The sequence below is a fragment of the Fukomys damarensis genome, unplaced genomic scaffold, assembly GCF_012274545.1.
Source record: "Fukomys damarensis isolate Sample0158 unplaced genomic scaffold, DMR_v1.0_HiC HiC_scaffold_5, whole genome shotgun sequence".
NCBI classification, from domain to species: domain Eukaryota; kingdom Metazoa; phylum Chordata; class Mammalia; order Rodentia; family Bathyergidae; genus Fukomys; species Fukomys damarensis.
In genome coordinates, this window is record NW_022900917.1 from 83,275,599 (window position 1) to 83,297,016 (window position 21,418).

At 51.9% G+C, this 21,418-nt stretch overlaps 1 protein-coding gene across 5 annotated transcripts in view; it reads right to left on the reverse strand.

Moving 5' to 3' along the window:
* Positions 1 to 21,418, reverse strand: part of LOC104872897 — a 501,420-nt gene that overhangs the window by 286,575 nt on the left and 193,427 nt on the right. Inside the window, exon 7 of one of the 5 annotated variants that reach the window (XR_004516038.1) lies at positions 17,637 to 17,731. The exons of the other annotated variants lie outside the window; for them this stretch is intronic. The gene's annotated coding sequence lies outside the window, so the exon portion shown is untranslated. Of the gene's footprint in view, positions 1 to 17,636; positions 17,732 to 21,418 lie in introns of those variants that run through there. 5 annotated transcript variants of the gene reach the window in all.

The window sequence follows — 21,418 nt, forward strand, 5'->3', positions numbered from 1 at the left end:
TTTTTCACATTTTTTTCTCTTCCCCTACTTCCTTTCCCCTCCCCTTCCCACTTCCCCTTTAGCCATTTTCTTCCTATTTCACACTCCCAATTATACCATTTGAACCTTATTTACACTGTTAGTTTTTCACAACAGAGAAACTATTCAGTGTTTACATGTGTGTCCTATTTATTTCACTTAAGAGTATGGCCTCAATGTGCATCCACTTATTTATAAATGTCTCTAGTTTCTCATTCTTTATGGCTGAGTAGTACTCCATTTTATAGAAAAACCACATCTTCTTTATCCAATCTCCAGTTGATGGGCATTTGGATTATTTCCAAGTTTTAGCTATTACAAACTGTGCCACTATAAACATGGGTTCACATATATCTCTGTGGTATGATTTCTTTAATTCTTTTGGAAAAATACCCAGCGGAGGGATAGCTGGGTTAAATGGGAACGGCCTAGTTCTCTGAGGTAACTCCATACTGATTTTCACAGTGGTTGCACCAGTCTGCACTCCCACAAAAAGGGTTCCTTTGGGAGTAGAAATTTCTGTCATGGGCAGTCCTGACCTTCCCATCAGACATCAGGGACCATGTGTCTGTGGGTTCTGTGGGACTGTGGGCCCATCCTCAGGAAAGCAGGGTTTTCCCAGGGAGGCTAGGTGATACCAAGAAAGAATCTCACCTTCCTCACCCCCTAGAGATCTGAGCAGAGACAAGAGTATCTCACCCATCAGACCAGCATGTCAGAGGATGTGGCATCTCCTTTTGTCCAGCAGGTCAGGAGCTGTGTCCCCCACCAGACAGATGATGTCCCCATGTCAGGAACTGTGTCTCCCACCACAGGGATGAAGTCCACAGGTCAGGGGTCATATCTTCTTAGTCTAGCCAATGTTACCTCCTAAGAGGGCACCCAGGCCCTTCTCTCCCTCAGAGCCAGGCTCCTCCTGAAGGGGTGACAGTGTGTGTCATGGACTGGAAAACAGGTGGGACAGTCTCCGCTAAATGCTGGCCCAGACAGTCCCCTGGCTCTCAGGGACTGATATGAAGAGGTGAGTGACACAGGCAGCCCAGCACTCTAGAGGAGTCAGTGATATTTCTTTCTAAAGAAGTACGCACTGCTCTCAGGATGAATGGAAATGGTGCCATTTGTTTTTGTCTCTGAGCAATAGCAAGTAAGTCCATTCCTCACTAGTGGTACCCTGAAAAATAACAGAGTGGCTGAGTGGGATGCTTGCTACCAACAGAACATTCCCACATTCCCACACTCCCGGCTTCTGAAGTAGGACCAGGCAGAGCAGCCCCTCCCGTCCAGGTCCCTTCCCCCTTGGTCCATCTGCTTAGTACTCTTGAGAAGCCCAGGGATAAGCAGAGCCACCTTCAACCACGCCAACACTGAAGATGACAAAGCCACTTTGCCCCAGCCCTCCTTTGGGTAAAGTGAGGCTCTGAGCAATGGTTTTGAAAGAATGAGGAGTAAGATTCCCAAGGTCTCCCTGGCTCATCTAAACACCCCAATGCTGGGGAGCCTCCCACAATGTTTCCCATAGGTGTGACCTTGACTCTATAGACCTGTCACATCCTCTGGTATGACTCTAGTCCAAAGATCCAAGAGACATACGCAGGTCACCAGCAAGGCCACTCTGGACTCCAGCACATCTCTGTGCTGTGAAAGGAAGCATCCACCTGCCCTACCACTGTCCTCTCACACTGTGTTTGGAGCCCCAGCGGTCTTGAGCCAGAGCCTCCTGGCCTCCATAGCCATGGGGAAGTTCAGAGCTGTGTTCTTCTCACCTCCCTGGTCTTCCTCCCACACTATAAAGATGTTACAGTATTGATCGCTGAATACAAAGCTTCTGGCTCCATTTATCACTGCCCACAGCTGGCGAGCATACAATTATCAGTGCCACTGACTGGCTTCAGGTCAGAGCACAGCCCAGGTGCCCAGACCCTCTGGGATCAGTTAGGGCCCAGGGGAAGAGAGTCACTGTTTGGAGATAGTCATCTTGTGCCAACTCAAAACTCACAGACATAATGGCATGGTCCCCACTGTGGCCCTGAAGGTTAGTGGAGCACCCATAAGTGGGAGAGGCTGAGTGCTCAGGATGATCAAAAGCTTGTTGGTGCAGCTGGGACCAAGATGATGGCAGACCTCTTGCTGCCTAGGCTCCCCATCCTCAACTGTCCATGCTGCATTCTATGTTTCCTCTAGGGACCAGCCACAGGCGATTTGCCTGCTGGGGCCACCTTTTGTCACCTGCCTATCTATGCAGACCTCTGCAGGGCAGTGCCTGGTTCTATCACCCTGGTCACCCATGCCCCACCCAGTGTCTGTAGTGTGCAGAGGCTCCACAGCTGCAAATGAAATGGCAGGAGCTGCCTACACCTCAGGGGAATGGGCAGAGGGAGCACCCAGGTGAGGATGCAGCCCTAGTCTGCCTGCCCTCTGCGAGCCCACAGCTAGAGCCAGCCTTCACTGTGCAGCCAGAGTGTGGCCAAGTGACAGGCTGCCTGCTGGCTGTCACCTTGGGCTGGTTACTTAAGTCCACCTGTGCCTGAGTTTTCTCACCTGAAAAATGGACCTACTGCATCTTCTGTAGTTGTGGCAGGAGCAACAGAACCACCTCACAGCTTTACTGGCCTTCTGTGCACGAAGTGACCTGAGCTCATCACACCCCTCACATGGCAGCTCACTGCCTATGGAAGATGCAAACCCGACCCCTGGGCCAGGTCTACCTCCCCATGCTGGGGTCCCCAGGCAGACAGCCATGGGGAGATGAAGATAGACCCACACAAGCTTGGCCTGGTGGGACATCATGGCTCAGCTCTTAGTTCAAGACTCTAGCTTTCATGGGGCCTGGGCACATCCCACCCTAGAACTCTGCAATCCTAGGACTCTGGCATCCACTTGTAGCTGGGGAAAAGAGGCATGGGCATAGCTGCTTTCCACACATCTGGCCATATACACTCCTCCTTCTCAGCCCCTGGAGCCCAGCATCTGGCCCATCAATGTGACAACAAAGAAACAGGCATCGTGATGACACTGTCCAGGGGAGAGCCGCGGATTTGGGATGCAGAGCCGTCTCTGTCTCACAGTGTCTTACTGGCTATCCCTGGATGTTACTGGGGAGAAAGAAAAGAAGCTGAGGTGTCCACAGCTGTGCAGACCCTGTGCCCTGTGTCAGGGGACCAGGAAGTGCTCCTCAGCTGTGTGTGCTTTTCTCAAGCAATGCCCCAAGGGACAATTTCCAGGAGCCTGACGGGGTCCAAGTGGGTGGGGATGCAGCCTGTCTTCCAAGGCCACACAGAGCAACCTCCTACCCTGCTGCTCCCTGCTTCCACCCACACCCTCTGCCGCCCACCAGTTTCCCTGCTGCTTGGCCAGTAGGATTGGGTGAGAGCCTGGTGGGATACCCTGTTTGGCAACCCTGAGAACTCTCCTAAGAGTCGCATTTTCTGAAGCCCTGGCCAGGCATCCTGAGGAGGGGTAAGGAGGAGAGCAATCCATCTAATGAAGTGGAAATAACGTAACGCATGACCATGGACAGAGATGTACCCTGCTGGTCCAGTGTACCTGCACGTGGCTTGCTGGGCCTTCACCTGGAAACACAGTTGTCCTTTTGCAGGTCCCACAGGCAGGGCAGGCTCCCCAGCCTCCAGACCGGGCACCTCCCATGTGCCTCCCTGACCTCTACCACTGCTTCTCTCCTTCTCTACCTGCCAACAGGCTCAGCCACGGTGCCTGTCAGCAATGTGCAAGTGCCTGTGGTCCATGACCAGGTCCCAGCCACAGGCCTATCTAGCACATAGCCACCGCTAAAGGAAAGGTCTCAAATCTGACCAGAGGCAGCTTCACGCTCTGACACCTTCACCCTAACCCTAGGGTTTGTGCCCTTCTCAAAGCCTCTCCTCACATGCACAAGGACATCATGAGGGCTAGAGAGCTAGGCCAGGGTGCAGGGGCTGTGGGGTAGTGTCCCCCAAATCTTAACCAGCTCTGTCTCCGCCCTCCCATCTGCCGAGTCCCCACTGGACGTCACAAGGGATGCACAGTAGGTTGGATGTGTAGTGTGGACATGTGAGTCCTACCCTGAATAATCACACCTAGTGTGTGAGACCAGGACCAACAGGCCTCAGGGAAAGGCCAATGTGGTGTTTTTTTAACCATGATTGCTCTATCATAGTTTGACCCCTAGGGATCCCTGATGCAAATATGTGATTTGTCCCTGCTTTACAGACAAGGAAATTTAGGTGACAGACCAGTCAAGAGGCCACACAGACATATTGGCAGCCACATTCCTGGCAATTCCAAAGGCTGCAGACAACCATCTTTCCAGCAGTTGAGGCAGTGACCCCAGGATGGCCTTAGGAGAAAATGATGAGAGGGAGAAGGGAAGAAACGGGAGACCAAGCAGGGAGATTACTAGCTTTTGTTCTGGGGCCACAGCCTGGACCCTGCTTGGCCTTAGCCCTGCCCAATGCCTGGCAATTGGTCTGTGCCCTGAGACACATGGTACAGACTCAAAAGGCTTTGAGGAAAGAGATAAAGGCAGGGAGAAGTGGAAGAAGTGAAAACGCATGAAGGTCAAGGCAGGAGGAGGATGCAGCTTACAGAAGGAACTTGGCCCGTGCCCGGACAGTCTCTGCAATGACTCCAAGGCCACAAGGATGACAGGTGTCAAGGGAGTGCCCCATCTGGTATCTCCATGTGGAGGGTCAGGGTAGGGCAGAGTAGGAAGGGAGCAAGGGGCTACTGCCCAGGCCTGTGCTGCTATGACTCTGAGCCAGGCTGACACCTGCCTGGGAACAGGTCCCACTGGGTAGTTTCACCTCCTGAGCAGATTCTCAGCCTTCCAGATCAGAGAGACCCTGAGGGCTGGGGAGCTATGAGGTTGGGTGAGATGCAGATGGAGCTTCCTGGAGATCTAGGCCCCAGAAACCAGAGTCCCCTGAGAGGCTCCCAAGGCCACAAGCTGGTCCCCTCTGGCCTCTGTACAGACCCAATGAGCCTCCAAATGGACAGCTCTCAGGCAGCAGACCATCTTCCCTTTCCCTTCCCATGGGTAATTTTAACCAGGCACCAGTACCCTAGAGATAAAGTGCTAGGCTGGATATCCCACAGTGGGGCAGGAGACATTCAGGACTCTAGGGGCATCTAACCAGCCTGGCCCTTGCTCTTCTGTTAATCCATCAATGTGTCAGCAGTAAGGGAAGTGCAAAACACCAGTAAAAAGCCTTACCAGAGCATTCTACCTGAGTGCTTGGTGGTGATCCCTCCAAATTTCTAGCCTCAAGGAGAAGGCAATGGACTCCCCCAGGAGGCCTGGCCTCATCCCAAGGATGGGGTCAAGTGTCTCATCTTTGTGTATGAAGGACGACAGATTCGATTAGGCAGAGTCCTGCAACCCACTTAGAATTGATTTGGATATAAATAGATAGCATAAAACCCATCCCGGGGACTCTGCAGCCCAGCCTTCCCAAAGGGTCATGCTGAAAGACGTGTGAAATTGTGGTCACTTTAAATCTGATCAGTGCTCTGACTCCTGACACAGAATTGCCACAGCAGAGGAGGCTCAGGACAAAGAGGAACACAGCTGGACTCTGTCCCTACTCTCTCTCCCTCTCTCTGTCTGTCCTACCCATCCAACCATCCATCTGTATCTACCTACATATCTATCCATCTACCCATCTATCTACCTGTCTGTCTGTCTCTCTTTATCTATCTTTTTGTCTCTGTACCTCAATCTATGTATCTGTTCCTTTATCTGTGTGTATCTGTCTCTGTTTGTTTATCTGTTTCTTTGTCAATGTGTCTGTCTCTCCATGTATCTGTCTCTATCATCTCTCTCCTCTCCACATCTTGTACACTACTTTTTTTCTCACTGATAAACTTCTGGGGAAGGAGAGTTAATTATTCACTAGCTGCCAATATCTTTGGTTCCTTCAGACCCATTGATTTTGTTTCTGGTTCTCCCTTGGATCCGGTGCATTGATTCAAGTTCGATGGCATTAAGTCTTTTGAATAATTAATATGGTAATTTAACCTGAGCCGAATGAGCAAATGTTACCTTCTACTTAGGGAGTGGAAAAAAAATCCCCCAAGGCAGTTTTCCCAAATCTGCTAATGCCACCCAGCACTGAGACCTGGTGTCTGCCTCAAGCAGGGAGCAACACCTGCTCTGCTGCTCCTCTTCCCAACAGGAGAAAATCCAAATGCCCTCATTCCCCAGAACCCTCCAGACTCCCAGGTGGCTCAGCACCTCATTTTTAGGAATTACAGTCAAATGTTTGACTTCACTGTGGATGACTAGGATGCCTTGTTGACAGCTTCCTTCTTCAGACCTCACCCCCCATCTGCCACCATCTGCTTCTCCCCACAAAGTGGCTTGGGACCAGCAAAGAGGTAATAAAGTTTGCAGTCACAATAGGGGCCATGATGAGTACATGGATATAGTGTTCTCACACATTCATCTGCACACGTGTAGGTTTCCCTGGGCCATGTGCTCACCTCCAAGGTCAAAGTGAACAGGACTGTTGGATTTTGACAATCAAGAGACGCATGATAGAATTAACCAAAGTGTGCCAGGAAAGACCAAACCAGGAGAAACCCTTCCAAAATGAGTGGAGAGCCCTATGGTGTATCCAACAAAGACAGCCACACAGCCCATAGGTACTGTGGCTGAGGTCACATCTGCCCTACAACTAAAAGGTGCAGGTACCCTTTCCCATCAAGACTCTGACCCTGGCTAGGGACAGGGATATATATGCCTCCTCTCAGAAGGCCAGGACGTGAGCCCTGTGGGGGACAATGCCATCCCAGGCCAGTTTCCACTACTTTCCAGGTATTGGCCTCAGCCTAGGGTCCATGTTAGTCCTAGGAGATATTTAGTGATGTCTGGGGACCATTTGGACTGTCACAGTTGGAGGGAGTACCACTGGGAGCCAGAGGGTGGAGACCTGGAAACAGCCAAACATCCCAGGAGCAGGTCAGCCCACAGCCAAGAGCAACCTACATGGGTAGACAGTGTGCCCAATGCAAAGAGAAAGGGGGCTGAAAGTTAGAGAGCAATAGGAGATGGGGTGATGGCAATAGGAGATGGGGTGAGGGATGGAAGAGGTGGGATTTTGCCAAGAAGGGTCCTGGCTAAGGGCCAGAGAAAGGATCGTTCCCAAAGCCTCCTGAGGAGTGCAGCCTGCAAGCCCCTGGAGCCCTACTAACTCACAGCTTCCCCTCTACCCTTGACCTCTCTCCAACGACCTCCTCTGTCTCGCTAGTGTGGCCTCTCAGAAGTATCTTACCTTGTATGAGCATCTGACTCACAGGTGCCCAGACCCCCATGTCTGGGAGAGGCAATTCCCCCTGTGTCCTCCTGATCAGCCTCCACACCAACACTGCCAGTCACTAGCATGGCCCGTCCACTATCTGAGTCCCCTAGGCAGACCCTGCATCAGACTTCACAGGATCTTGACAGGCTTCATGGGGACCTGGTGCTGGGCAGTGGCTGCAGATCTCTCAGCAAAGTGTCATAAGGAGACAGGCACCTCCTGGCCATACTATCATGCACCTGCATTGCCAGCCCAAGGCCTCTGACCGAGCACTGTCACCCACCTGATCCAAGCCCTTTCACCTGTGCAGGAAGAGATTGCAGCTAGCAGGTAAGCTCCTGGGAGGCCCACTTGTCCATGCTGCTTACCGTCTGAGCTTCTGTTGGTGCCATGCCAGGATCTGGAGACAGTGTGGGGCTCTCTGGTCCATCCCACTCTGTAGCTCTCCTATCCAGGCCCACTCACAGTCCCAACAGCCAACAGGAGACTCCTGCAGCTCAATGCTCACTCAGAATGTACTGGGCAGGACCTGCCATGTCCCGGGCACATGTAATGTGTCAGTGAATAGTACAGACTGCACCCCACTGCAGGGAGTCTATCATCCAATTCCACACCTCACTCTAAATCCAAGTTCTGCATCTTAGGTCTATGTTCTGGCTCTGGGTTCTGTGTTTGGGTCTTGCAGCTCTCCCCTCTTTCAGGGCAATGGGGACACCCTCCTCACAGCCCTCTCCTCCACCCTCAATAACCCAGGGACATTCCTCTCTAAAATGCAAATAGGGCCACATCCCATGTACTTTATGCCTGTCGTTTACAGTTCTTCAAGCCTGTTATCCTCCCCTGATGGTGCTCAGTTGGTCAAAAGAAAGTTCCTGAGAGAGGAACATCTGGGTAAGTCTTGGACCTGCCACTGTTCAGAGCTCATGATAGTTCTGATGCTGCCAATTTAGGCCTTATGGATCTACCTGAATAGTGAAAAACAAGCCCCACCCCCCAGCACCTGTCCCAGCCTCCCCTAACTACATGACCCTAAACCCAAATCTCCCAATGCTGTCCCCTGTCATAGGAGCCACCCTCAGCCCACTCCTCCAGCTCCCATTGGCCCAGCACCTCCCCAGGGAAGCTTCTTGCCCTCACTCTTCCTCTTCCTCTTCTTCTTCTCCCCTCCTCTTCCCCTTCCTTCCTCCTTCTCCCTCCCTCCTCACTCTGTACTTCATGTATATATCATGTTCTGACTTTGGCATGTTATGAAAAGTTCATCTGCTCCCATTTCTGTGACCCTACTGGACCACAAATGCCCTGGTAGCACGTTTCTCTCCCTGTGCCTGGTATTAAATTTGACCCAGAGTACATGTTTTGAATGTACCATTAAATGATGGTGGACAAATTCTGCAATACCAAGAAGGAAAAGTTACGGTTAAGATGCCCTCTGCCAGCCTCCCAACAAGACCACCTGTCCCTGCAGACTCACCAGATCTGCTGAGAACATGACCAGCTTGCCCTCTGAGCCTGGTTCAGGTGTTGACTGTCTACCAGCCTGTGAGCTCTTCACTTGCATGGTCTCAGCCAGTCCATGGGGGCACCCAGGAGGCCAGGCTTTATGGCCATATGTCAGCCTCTGGGGCCGCATAACAAAGAACCACAAACAGGTGACTTGAACAGATATAGCTGTCTCCAGAGGGTGAAGACCCAGCCTGAGGTGTCTCAGCACCGGTCCCTGTGGGGTCACTAGGTGGTTCATTGCTTCTCTTACCTCACCCTTGGGGCTGCCAGTAGCCTTGGCACTCATTGGCTACAGGTGTCTGGCCCCGGGGCAGGGCAGGGAATTAGGCTTGGACTACCCTACCTTGTCTGATCCCGCAACCCAGCTTCAAGAGGCTGGCATCTATTCAGTTGTCCCACTGGCCAATCCCAACCTTGCCAACACCGGGTTGACTAAAGCTCTGCCTGTGGCTTTAGGTCTCTTCCTGGCAGGCCTTGTGTGACCCCTCCTGCATATCTGTCCTTCTCAGAAACATAGCTTGAGGGAGAGGGCTGGGTGTCGTCTGGACACTGAGAAGGAGACCAGCTTCATTGAGCCCCTGGAGGGGGAGTTAAGTCTGGGGGGCAATTGGAGGTGAGCTGGAGAGAGGTCTGGAACCCTCTCTATTTAATTGGAAGAGTACAAACGGTCCTCGTGATGGGGACCTGATCACTGACCCATGGTCTGAACCTCAAGCCAAACTCAACACCCATTCTAGAGAAGGGCCACAAATGTTTTAGAATCTGCCCATGTAAAAGCTGGCAGGACAAGTATCCAAACCTGATCCCAGGTCTTACCCCTGACATTAATTTATCTCCTGCTCTAATATGATGAATGTTTGTGGGCTTTTAGATTGTCACTGATTATTCTTCATTCTGCATAAAACTGATTAGAAAAATACTTGGAGAAAATGACCCCATCCATGTTAATCACTTAAATTTCTACACATTTTCTACCCTATGACACTTAAATATTTAATCCTTGCTATGACATCATTGGGTAGACAAGACTAGAACTGTCACCAAGCTCCCACTTCACAGGTAAGGAAACTGAGCACAGCATCCTAGGCAAAGAGTGGGATGGGTCAGGGTCTAAGCCAGAGGCCAAGTCCAGTGCAATACTCGGTGTTCTTTCTACAGAACCATGGATTTTCCAACCAAGGCCAATTCCATGGTCAGCCTCACTGATCAAAACTGTATCCACCACCGACCACTCACACATCAATCTTCCAGATTACTTCATCAATGGCGCGCCTTAACCACATGCCCTGCAAAGTTTTGGGATGTCCGAGAATTCTACCTCTTCTACCCCAGAGCTTCTCCCAAGCACACCCTGCGTATGTTGCCAGCCATGTCAGGGTGATGTCCATAACTCCCGCTTGTGAAATAGAATCCTGTACCACTGAAATATGTGCATTCCCTGAAATAAATTGTGTCTGCTTGTGAAATATAGTGACTGAGCCCTATTGCTCCTGCCCAGTCTCTTATTTCTATCACTCACCCAAGGCAAGAATGTCCTAATTCTAATATCAAACTGGAAGTTCCAGATGTGAGGGCTGGGAGCACATGCATAGAAGAGGATCACTCTTCTCAAAGAGCACGGCGGTTTGCTGGAGGACTTGCCTTCCTCTGAAACAGGGACCACCAGGTTGGAGCTGGGCTGAGAAAGTGAACACATAAATGTATCCATAGTCAATATCACATTGCCTGCCTCTAGTACACACACACCTCACAAACACACACACACACACACACACACATTCTGCAGCTGGTTGTTGACTTGTGTCTGGGGCACCAAGAAGAACACCTATGTGAGGGCAAGACAAGAACTCACCCTGCCTTCCTGGATGATCACACATGTCACACACAGCACACATACATATACATATACAACACATGCCCAAAACATGCATGCACATGTGTGCATAATACATACACACCATATACATAAACATCTTACACACGTACACACCACACACTCCACATGCATGCATAATTTGTGCACACATGTGAATGTACCAACATATGCACATGTATGCACATATGCATAGAAACACATATCTGCACACACATCCTGATCTATCTGATGAAGAAAGAAGATTCGCTCCTTTGAGTGCAGCCTCTATTCAATTGCCTCAGCTTCTCAACCAGTCAATGGTGAGCACTCATGGATTCCTTCTCTGCACTGGGCAACCTCCTTGACCCAGCAAGCAGCACCCAGCATGCAGGTGTAACCAGCACCCAGGTAGCATCTGGCACACAGAACAGCACCCCGCACACACTCAATTGTCTCAGCTTCTCAACCAGTCAATGGTGAGCACTCATGGATTCCTTCTCTGCAATGGGCAACCTCCTTGACCCAGCAAGCAGCACCCAGCATGCAGGTGTAACCAGCACCCAGGTAGCATCTGGCACACAGAACAGCACCCCGCACACAGGCAGATTCCCAGAATACAGAAGACAACCAGCACATAGGCAGCACCACACATGCAGGAAGGATCCAGTGCATGTACATCCCCAGTTCCTGTGCATACCCCACACACAGGCAGATTCCCAGAATACAGAAGACAACCAGCACATAGGCAGCACCGCACATGCAGGGAGGATCCAGTGCATGTACATCCCCAGTTCCTGTGCTTTAAGTGAAGACAAGTAACTGCTTAAAAATTTCCCACAGTTAAGACAAGACTTCTCTATGATGTGCCTGGTAGCATGGCCCCAGCGGTCAGTACATACTGGTTGGTTGTGCTGAGCAGGTTGTGCTTGGGATCCATGATGTGTGTGTAGAACAAAGCCAGGGTCCCTGACTCTCTGGACAGACACAACTGCATTCAGGCAGAGTATATGGCACACTCAATTATGCCTCTCCTGTGACCACCAGGTCCTCACCAGGTCCTCAGCTCAACTGCAGCACAAGGGAAGACCTGGTGAGCTGTCCCCTTCCAGTGGCATTGAAAGAGGGCCTGGCAGTTGCAGTGAATGATGAAGCCTGGCTCCTGAACCGGCTTGCTTTTCTGAGCCCAGCAGTGCCTGGGTCTGGCCCAGGAGTTGTCAGAGGAGTTATGAATGGATCATTCCTGGAATGAGCAGGGCCTTGGGAAAGATGTTTTAAAATTTGTGGCATGGGGGTTTTATTTATTTATCTATTTATGCCCTGCCTTGTTCAAAAAGGATTTAAGGCAGCTTACAAAGACACATAAAGTAGAACAAAGAACCATTGGTGAGAAGCGGCTGGAAGCAGAAGATGCAGAAGACAGGGCAGTATAGCCAGTGCAGCCAGGCAGGGAGGCAGCCTGGTGCCTGTTGGGGACACAGGCCACACTAAGCCTCTCTGTCCCGTTGCCAGGGACTTTCCCTTCTCCAGCTGAGCTTCTTCCACCCACTGAGAATTCTGACCTGTTCTCTGCTGTGTCACACTACATGTACACACAAGTGCGCACACACATCCACTGAAGGAGAGCCTCCCTCCGGAACTGGGTATGACTTGGCAAAGCAGCACTGGCCACAACAGAAACCCCAAGGCTGGAGTCCTGCAGCCTTGCCTCAGGCTTCCTGCTGGTTGCATGGTCCTGAGCACTGGGATGTGGCTTTGAACCTCTTATAAGAAAAAAGGATATCATTTCTCTCTCATGCACATTCCCCAGTCCCACTGCAGAAGAGTGGTTTTAGAGACATAGTCAGCCTATATACTTCATTGAATGCTTTTATTCAAAGGGCCCAGATTCATTCTGGCCTTAGTGCACATACAACCTCATCATATATTTATGCTTGTTCTATTTACCTTCCTGCTTATAATGTGCATTGAGCAGTGTCCTCCCAAAAGATATGGCCAAGCTCTCAGGCCAAAGCCTCTGAATGAGACCTTTTTGGACAAACGTCTTTGTGGATCTAATCAGAGATCTTGAGATGAGAACATCTTGAATTCAGGGTGGGCCCTGAATCCAGTGACAAGACCTATAAGACAAGAGGACACAAGGACTAGGGGACAGGAGGCCATGCAGAAACACAGCAGAGGTTGGATGGTTACAGCCACAGCTGAGGTTCCCCAGGAGCCACCAGGAGCTAGAAGATGCAGGAAAGCTCCTCCCAGGAGCCTCTGGAGGAAGCCCAGCCTGCTGACACCTTGATTTCAGACTTCTGGCTCCAGGACTATGAGAGAATAAATTTCTGTTGTTTTAAGCTGCCCATTTTGTGATAATTTGTTACAGGAGCCTCAGAGAGCGACTGCGCTGACTTACTTAGGCTGTTGCTTATACACTGTAATCAAGCTCATAAACCCACCAGCTGTGCTCCCCAAGCTACTGCTGCCTTTCTGCCCATTACATGTGAGTGGCCACATCATCTGTGGCCCAGACCCACTGTCATCCCTGATCCCTGATCACTTCTCCAGATAAGCTTCCTCTTGGTGTCTTCTGCCCTAGATCATGAAGGTCACAGTCATCACAGGTGGGGCTGTCTGTAATGCACGGGACACCAATCTGTTATGGCTGTATTTGCAGTAGATTCTCCAGTTGGCAGATGATCTCACTTTCTTCTAGTGGACAGAAGTTCCCACAAGGTGGGTTCTATGTTTCCACCCTTTATCACTGACATGGACAAGTCACTTAAAATCAGCAGAATCCAAGCTTCTGGTCACCAGCAGAACCACCTAGGTCCGACCTTCGCACAGCCTCCCACCCCCACCCTGCTTGCAGATGCTGGATCTGCTGCACCGCAGGGAAGAGTGGAAGGATTATCAGGGCTTCTACACAAAGCAATTTCTAAGCCTTTTTAAATCCCTGCTGGAACATGGTGGAGTATAAATAAATAAATACTTCCAAAGCAATTTCCATCTGCCCTCCCTGAGCTGGATCTCGTCCAAGTACCCTGGCCATCAGTGCCTGAAATGCAGCCCTGTGGCCCTACATGAGGATCCGGGTCCACTGGGGGCCAGCTCTGTAGCTCTGGCAGAAGCCAGCAATCCCACTCCGCAGACAACAATCTCTTTCTGGCCTGGTTCATTTCGAATCATCACCAGACAACTATTAATCTTCAATCATACTTTTATCAAGTGTTTATTTTTTTTTCCTCTCTCTCTCCCCAAGACTGGGAATATCAATATAGCAGCTGTCATGGGTCGTTACCAACTGCATCGTCCCGGCTATTACGGCGAAATAAAGCCAGATAGCGAGACTGTAGGAGCAGTGCAATCGACAGCTTATCTGGGCATCTGAGGGAGCATCCTGTGAAATGATATTGTGCTGTCACATCTGGGCATGTGTCTCCTCAGCCAACAAAGGGAGCGATCTGACACTGCAAAGGGGAACTGCTTCCCTATGGAACTTTGTCAGTGCCCAGAACCCACAAGGATGTAACCTGGGAGCACCTTCAGAGCTGCCCCACACCAGGAAGCAGGGCCCACTAGAAGAGAAGTCAGGCAAAGCAGGAGGATGGCAGCCAGGCAATCTCTGTGTCACCTCGGAGAGAGTTTAATGTCCCTCTTGGTGGCAGAATGGCAGCAGCAAAACATGAGAACACCATGCTCAAGGTGCCATGGGGACTACATGGGATCTGAAAGGATGGGCACAGGCACCAGACAGACATCTGTGAACTAGAGCAGGAGTAATGCTGGTGGTGATCATGAAGAAGCATTACTACAGTGATCCTGCCACCGGAAGGCAGAGGTGGACAAGGGCAGAGGCACATGACTCCATGCATGGCTGTGGAGCTGCCTTGACAAAGGACACACACTGGTGGGTGACAACAGACACTCTGGTTCTGCAGGCCAGAGTCCCAGATCAAGGTTCTGAAGGGCTGGTTCCTCCTGATCTCTGAGGGAAACCTTGCCCTGGGCTTCTGTCCAGTTCCTGGGACTCCAGGGATTCTTGGCATTTCATGGTTGGTACCCTATCTTTTCATGGCATCACCCCATCTTTTTGTGGCTGTATAGCATTCTCCCCAAGAGTGACCACCTTGCCTTCTTCCTATGGAGACATGGTCACTGGCTAAGGGCCCCCCCTACTCCTGCAGAACCTCATTTAGTTTGATTATATCTGCAAAATCCTGCCCCCATATATAGTCATAATCACAGGTCTGGGGGTGAGGACCTCACAGATCTTTCTGGGGGGCAGTGTTCCTCCCACAGCAGGGATCCTCTTGCTATTGCTCTAGCAATGCCCAAGGTAAGATGGTTCTTCCCATCCCCTTGGACTTGGCAACCTCCATTTCCACGAGAGACTCCGACAGTGGCCCCTCTCAAGGACCCCCTCTGCCCCATCACAGTGAGGGGGCTGCCTGGGCTCTCTGCTCTCCAGTTCTGCCAGTGTTGCTTTGGTTGTCCTCTGCTAGGTAATCTCATCTCTGTCCCTGAGGATGACATGCAAGGAACAGACACCTACAGGGACCGGATAGGGAATGCCCAGGTGTGACCCTGCCCAAGAGAGGGAGAGTCTGCAGGTTGTCCTTTGAATATGTGATACCCTTCATCCATATAAGTTTGTAATGCTACAGCTGCACAGATAGTGCACCTGGGGCTAAGACAGTCCTCAGAAAAGCAGCTGGCAGCTCTGAGAGGGAGGGAGGGAGCCCTATGCTGGGGAGATGAGGGTCCCCCATCCTCAGGCCCCAGGAGTGGTCAGATGGAGGACAGGGCTGAGACAGAGGCCCTGCAGAAGAGGCCCAAGGCAGACCGAGGCCCCTAGTCTCCTGCCCATGTGGGGCGCCTGGGCCTCCTTCTCCTCTCTTGGGGGATGGGAGAAGGACCACCTTCGGCAAATAGAAATGCCTATTGAGACCTTCCGAAGGACCTATGTGTGGTGAGACAGAGCAGGGATGAAGAGATGTCAGTGGGGAAGGGACTGTCCCCTGCAGCCATGGTTTACCAGCCTCCCCACTGAGCCCACAGCAGCCTCAAAGTTATTCCCAGCTGGGCTCTGCAGCAGAGCCACTATTCACCAACCAAACAGCCTATAGGCACAGGCCTTCTGCCGCAGCCCCACCCCAACCCTGAAGGGAGGGGCCAAGGTCTGAGACAGAGTAGGCAAGGGGCTCATGGAGACCTCATACTGGCCCTGCTCTAGAATCCATGTGCCATGCATTTTGGCTGGGCCACAGTGCAGGCAGCAAGTGCTGGGCCCACAGAGACATCTGTCTCTCACACAGGAAGGCCAGGAGGCACAGGCAGCAGGGACACAGCTCCAGCAAAGACCAGGGAGGCAGTGGGCCTGATGGGCTCAAGTAGTAGCACATACAACCATGGATTGGTCAGGGTGCCCTCAGGACCCAACCCTGGTAGGCCCTACTCACCTCCTCACCAGCTCTTGTGGCCATCAGCTCAGGCGGGGGATACACTTACTCTTTTCCAGAGCCACATATTCCATTCATCTCCCTGGGATCTTGGCTAGTAACCCAGGAGGACTCAACCCACCACTGCCCTGGACCACCCATTAGCTGCTCGGCTTTCATCAAACCTACTCCACGCAGATCAAACCTAAATGCAGTCCTGGCCAGTGCATGGCTACTGCACCCACCTCTCTGAGCTGGAGCCAGCAGGATAGCAGTGCTGGTAGGAAAGCAGCTGGCCACTGGGGTACCAGATCTCTGTATTGGAGTTGTGCCCTCTGACCTCCAGAAATGCACATTCCAAACTACCTGCAAGCAGGAGGTCCTAGCTATGGATCAGCAGCTAGACCTTTATAGAGGGGTCAGGCCAGAACCAGGGTTTTGGGTCTTGGGGCCCTGCGGGGACCTGACTGCAACTGTTCCTGCTAACTGTTACCATTTCTTTTTCTGGAACCTCAGGAGTGCAGCCAGCAGGGAGAGCATAGCCTATGTTTGCCCCTCATCCCTACTTAAGGATATCAGCAGAACTGAGGTCTCCTAGGAGGCCTGGGGGCACTGAGCCACCTGCCATAGGAGCCTCAGGGAGGGGCTGGCTGAATTTTGAGGATCTGGCCTGCTCCTGACCAGGCAGCAGCCTCCTGCCTGGCACCTGGGTACCCCCAGCTCATCAGGAGACTCGGGGGTTTGACAATGCAATGAGAGTCTTAGGGTGGTTGTCCGGGATTGCTGGAGCACAGGGGTCCCCACCTTACCCTGGGAGACCTAGCCCAAGGACATGCAGAAGCCCTGCCCAGCTCTGTAGCCAATGGTCCTCCAACTTAGGCCTGGTGGTCTATGGTCTCACTCACAACAACTATGAGCTGCAGTGACGTGGCTATCAGAGACATGGACAGTGTCATGATGACGTGTGGTGTGATAGCTGAGGCTCTCCCGAGGCTCAAACAGCCAGATCAGACCCACATGCAGCCCAAGGACTGTCCCCTGCACTTGAAATGGCCCCAACCTGTATCCCCAGGATCTTTTAAGTCAATCGCACACAGCTCTTCTTCCTTCTCCAGGGGCTGAGGTGTCCCCTCAGGGACTGCCTCCCTCTGCAATCCCTGCATCCTAAGATTACACAGCCTGGGGCATGGTGTGGCGTGTCCCTGAGGTCAGGCTACAAGCTCCCCAGAGCAGCAGCCCTGTAGGTGGCTTCTGTGTAAGGAGGGGGAGCTGACCTGGCCTAAGTCAGCTGGAGACCTCACTGGATCAGGGCTCCCAGAAGGGAGATGAAAGACATAGGGAGGCAGAGCCTTGGACCAGGAACAGGTCAGGGTTCTATCTGAAGGCAAGGTGGTGGCTGCTACTCACAGAGCTAGGGCCTTGACAGCCTGGGCTGGAGACTCAAACCAGGGGCCAGCTGTGGGACCGAGGACGCTGACACCCATAGCCTGGTGTGATTTGCGAGTACACCTTACCTACACCATACCTCCTCCTCCTCCTCTTCCTTCTCTTCTCCTTCACCTTTGTCCATGCCCCCAAACATAGTCACATATGCACACATGCCTTGAGTGATTTTTCTGATGGCATCTCAGTGACTAAGGAAACAAATGAACATATTTATAGCACAACACTGAAAGGATTTTGTCTCCAAAGTATGCATACCTGGATGGGGTGGCCATCCCTGTTCCTGCCCTCTGTCATGTAGCCTCTCAGGAAGTACAAGGTTAAGGACACCCACATGCCTGCCCTCCATCCCTGTCACTGATGCACTCATCTATATATCATCAATGCCAATCCATCCGTCCACCCACCTGCACCCCGCACCCACACCACCATCACCACCACCCACATGCCACTCTCACTGGCACACCCCTGTGTGGGCCTGTCTGTCATCCATCCCTCCACCACTTACCCACTTGTCTTCCACCATCCCTCCCTCATCTGGTCACTCATGCCCTCAGTTCTCACACCACCAGCATCTATGCAGCTCTTTCCTAGGGACAAGCCACCCCACGGGCCCATCCTCCCAAAGCCTTGTGAATGCAGCTACAGGTGACAGTTTCAGCATTTGAATGCAATGCATTGGGGCATGGCACAGGTCAAAGCAGCCACAGGTGATGTCAGAGGAACAAGTGTGACTGTGTCCTGCCAACACTGTTTTCAGAGGTAGAGCTGGGCCTGTCCCTGCCCTGATGGCTGCTGTCCCGGGGCTGCCTGGAGAACAGTTGGCATCAGGACAGGCAAATACATAGGGGCTGATATGCAGACCCACCCAACAATCAGCAGGTATATAGATTGCCCCTCCTGTGCCCATGAGGTCTCTCCCTTGACCCGGGCTCTGGGCCTCCAGTGTAGTAGCTGAACCACCACTGCCATTACTGCCAGAGCTGCTAATCATCCCAGGAGATTGGCCTTGGTTCTGGTTCTGCTCAGGCCTCAGCCTCTGTGGAGCAGGGTCTCACTGGCTTGGGAAGGGTATACGCATGCAAATCACTAAGGCAGGAAGAAGCAGGCTGCAGCTGGAGCTGCCTCACAGCCAGCTCTAGCAGGACCATGTGGGATTGGTTTGCCCACCAGACAGAGCTCCAAGAGGACAGTGGCGCTCTTATTCCCAACAATCCAGGCATACTGTGGTAGACACCAAAAGGTCACTAAGTGAATGAAGAAGTCCATGGAACCCACTGTCACTTGAAAGTGGTGACAGGCACTTATCAAGCTGCGAGGCCCCGTGCCACTTGGACACTGCTCAAGATGCTCATCCATTCAGCTCATCCATCAGCTTGGAAGGACCCTGATTTAGTCACCCCACAGCTGGAATGAATTAACCCACAGGTGGAGAGTGCTGGTGGCAGTGGAGGACATGGTGGGGGAGAGCCCTGAGATGGCATCACAACCTGGGGACTGGCCACACAGCTTCAGGCTCCACATCCTCTGTTCCCCAGAAGCCATGCCAAGATCACCCTGGGCTAAGACTAGCTTCTGCCATCCTGAGGACAGTGTCTGAGAGCCACCTCCAGTTGCAGGCAGGAGGCTACAGGGCCAAGACACGGTTGAGACCCCTAACCATCACTAGCTCACAGTGACACAGCTAGGACCAAGCAAGTTTCAAAGTCCCTTGTGAATGCTAAGCTGGGGCAGTGTGAGGCATTGGCATTATGACGGTGGTGGTGGACAGGTAGTGGGGAGTGACTTTCCCAAGAGCACTGTACCCAGAGACCCACACAGACTATACCCACAATGCCGTGAGGCCCATGTACTGTCTTCCCATCATGAAAAAAGAATCTGGGTCCCAGGGGCTGGATCATATCCCCAGGGTGTAATAGGCCAGGAATGTGCCAGATTTCAGCTACAACTATGTGCTCAGTAACAAGCAAGACTCCAAAGTGGGTGACTTTATAAGTGCTTTGCTTCCTCACACCCAGGCCTGCAGGAGTCCAGTCTCACTGAGGCTTCATGTGCCTTTGGTCACCTCTGAGTGTCACTGTCTTACAACCTGTGGCTTTTCAGCTATGTAGTAACAGCAGATGACAGTGCAAAGCCAGGCCCAGACATCACGCTCATTGTGGCCTCACATCCTATCTGCTAGCAGCTGTGCCCAGGCTGTTCACAAGGCCAAACCCAGGGCCAGAGACTCCAAGAAATAAGCTGTACAGCCAGAAGTCTGGCACACTTCAGTGAAAGAGAGAAATGGGGACCAAATGCCACTTACCTCTGGTCACACTAGCAACAGAGTCCAGATTCATGCTGCGGGCTCCAAGAATGCACTTTTCCTAAACCAGTATGTTCATGGGGACCAAGAGGGCTGAGATGTGCCTCCCAGAGGCCAAAGACTTCCACTTCTGCCAAGTACCCATGTGCAGTGGCTGCTGGGGTGTGTGGGATCACAGCTTCTCAGTACCCTCTTCATTGAACACAGGCTTCACCCTTCTGATCTCCCCAGCTCTGGCTCACACCATCCTCCCGTTCATCCCTGCAGCTCCATTCCAGGGCTGAGAGCATTTCACAGCCATCACCTGTCCTGGCCCCGGCAGGGTGATGGGACTATCTCGTTCCACGGCCTCACAGTGGTTCCAGTTTCCAATGCCTGTTACCTCCTGCCAGATTCTCACCAGGGCCTCCCCTGGTCACCTTCATCCACACAGGTGTGTGCTCGTGTGTGTGTATGCACGTGTGGAGTGTGTACACATGTGTGTGCATTTGTGGTGTGTGCTTGTGTGTGCATATGTGACAGGGTTGTATAGTATACACAAGCATATGATCGTGTGTATGCTTAAGCATGTGCACACATGTGTGCCTTGCATGCAAGTGTATGCATGGTATGTGTGGCATGTGCATGTGCACAGGTGGGTGTGGGTTTGTGCTTATACATATGTGCAGTGCATGGGGGCCTGTGCATGTGTGCCTGTATGCATGGTATATGTCTGTGCATACATGGTTGTGGTATACACGTGTGTGGTGTGTAGGTATGCATGTGTGTATTGTATGTGTGTGCAAGGTGTGTGGTATACATGTGTGTATGTGAATATATGTGCAAATGTACATGCATATGTATCTGGGTGACATACGTGTGGAGTGTGGAGAATAAGGGAGGGAGGCTGGTCACATTTGAGTGAGAACGACCACTAGCTCCCTGCAGAGATGATTTGAGGGTGATGTGCTGGGGCTTCACTAAACAAAGGCCCGGCCTGCTGGCTGCTCTTGCCAGAATGCCCACTGAAGTATGAAATTAATTGTTTCTTGGCTTAGCTGATTACCTGTGCTCCAGCTACAAGGACAGGGACTTGTTCTTTTCATCATGCCCAGCCCCAAAAGGTGTCACTCATTGCTGGGGAGGCTCCATAGTCATACCAAGGACATGCCCATCACTAGGCTGACCACAGCTGACACACTCCAGCCTACAATCTTATTTTTCACCCCTGTCTGGCCTCAGGATGGAGAGGCTGGAGAGACACTGAAGAGGAGAGCCCAGGCCACACTCTCAGGGAGGTCAACTTTTAGCTACCTCCTGAGCCACCAAGGACCCAGGCATGGCTGAGGAGTCCACAAGGGGGCAGAGACCAGCTGACCCAAGAAGGACCTTTTAACAGTGATACTGAAGCTAGGGCAAGAGGTTCACTAGGACAGTGTGAGTATGACCTTGGGGATCAGTGGGCCATGATGAGGGAACAGCCTAAGTGTCCCCAAGTGCCATTGTGATGGCCAGCTTTGCAAAGGTGTGCCAAGGTCATTGGCAGTCAGGATATGGACTGCAAGAGGGACACTGTCCCAAAGCAGCTGAAAAT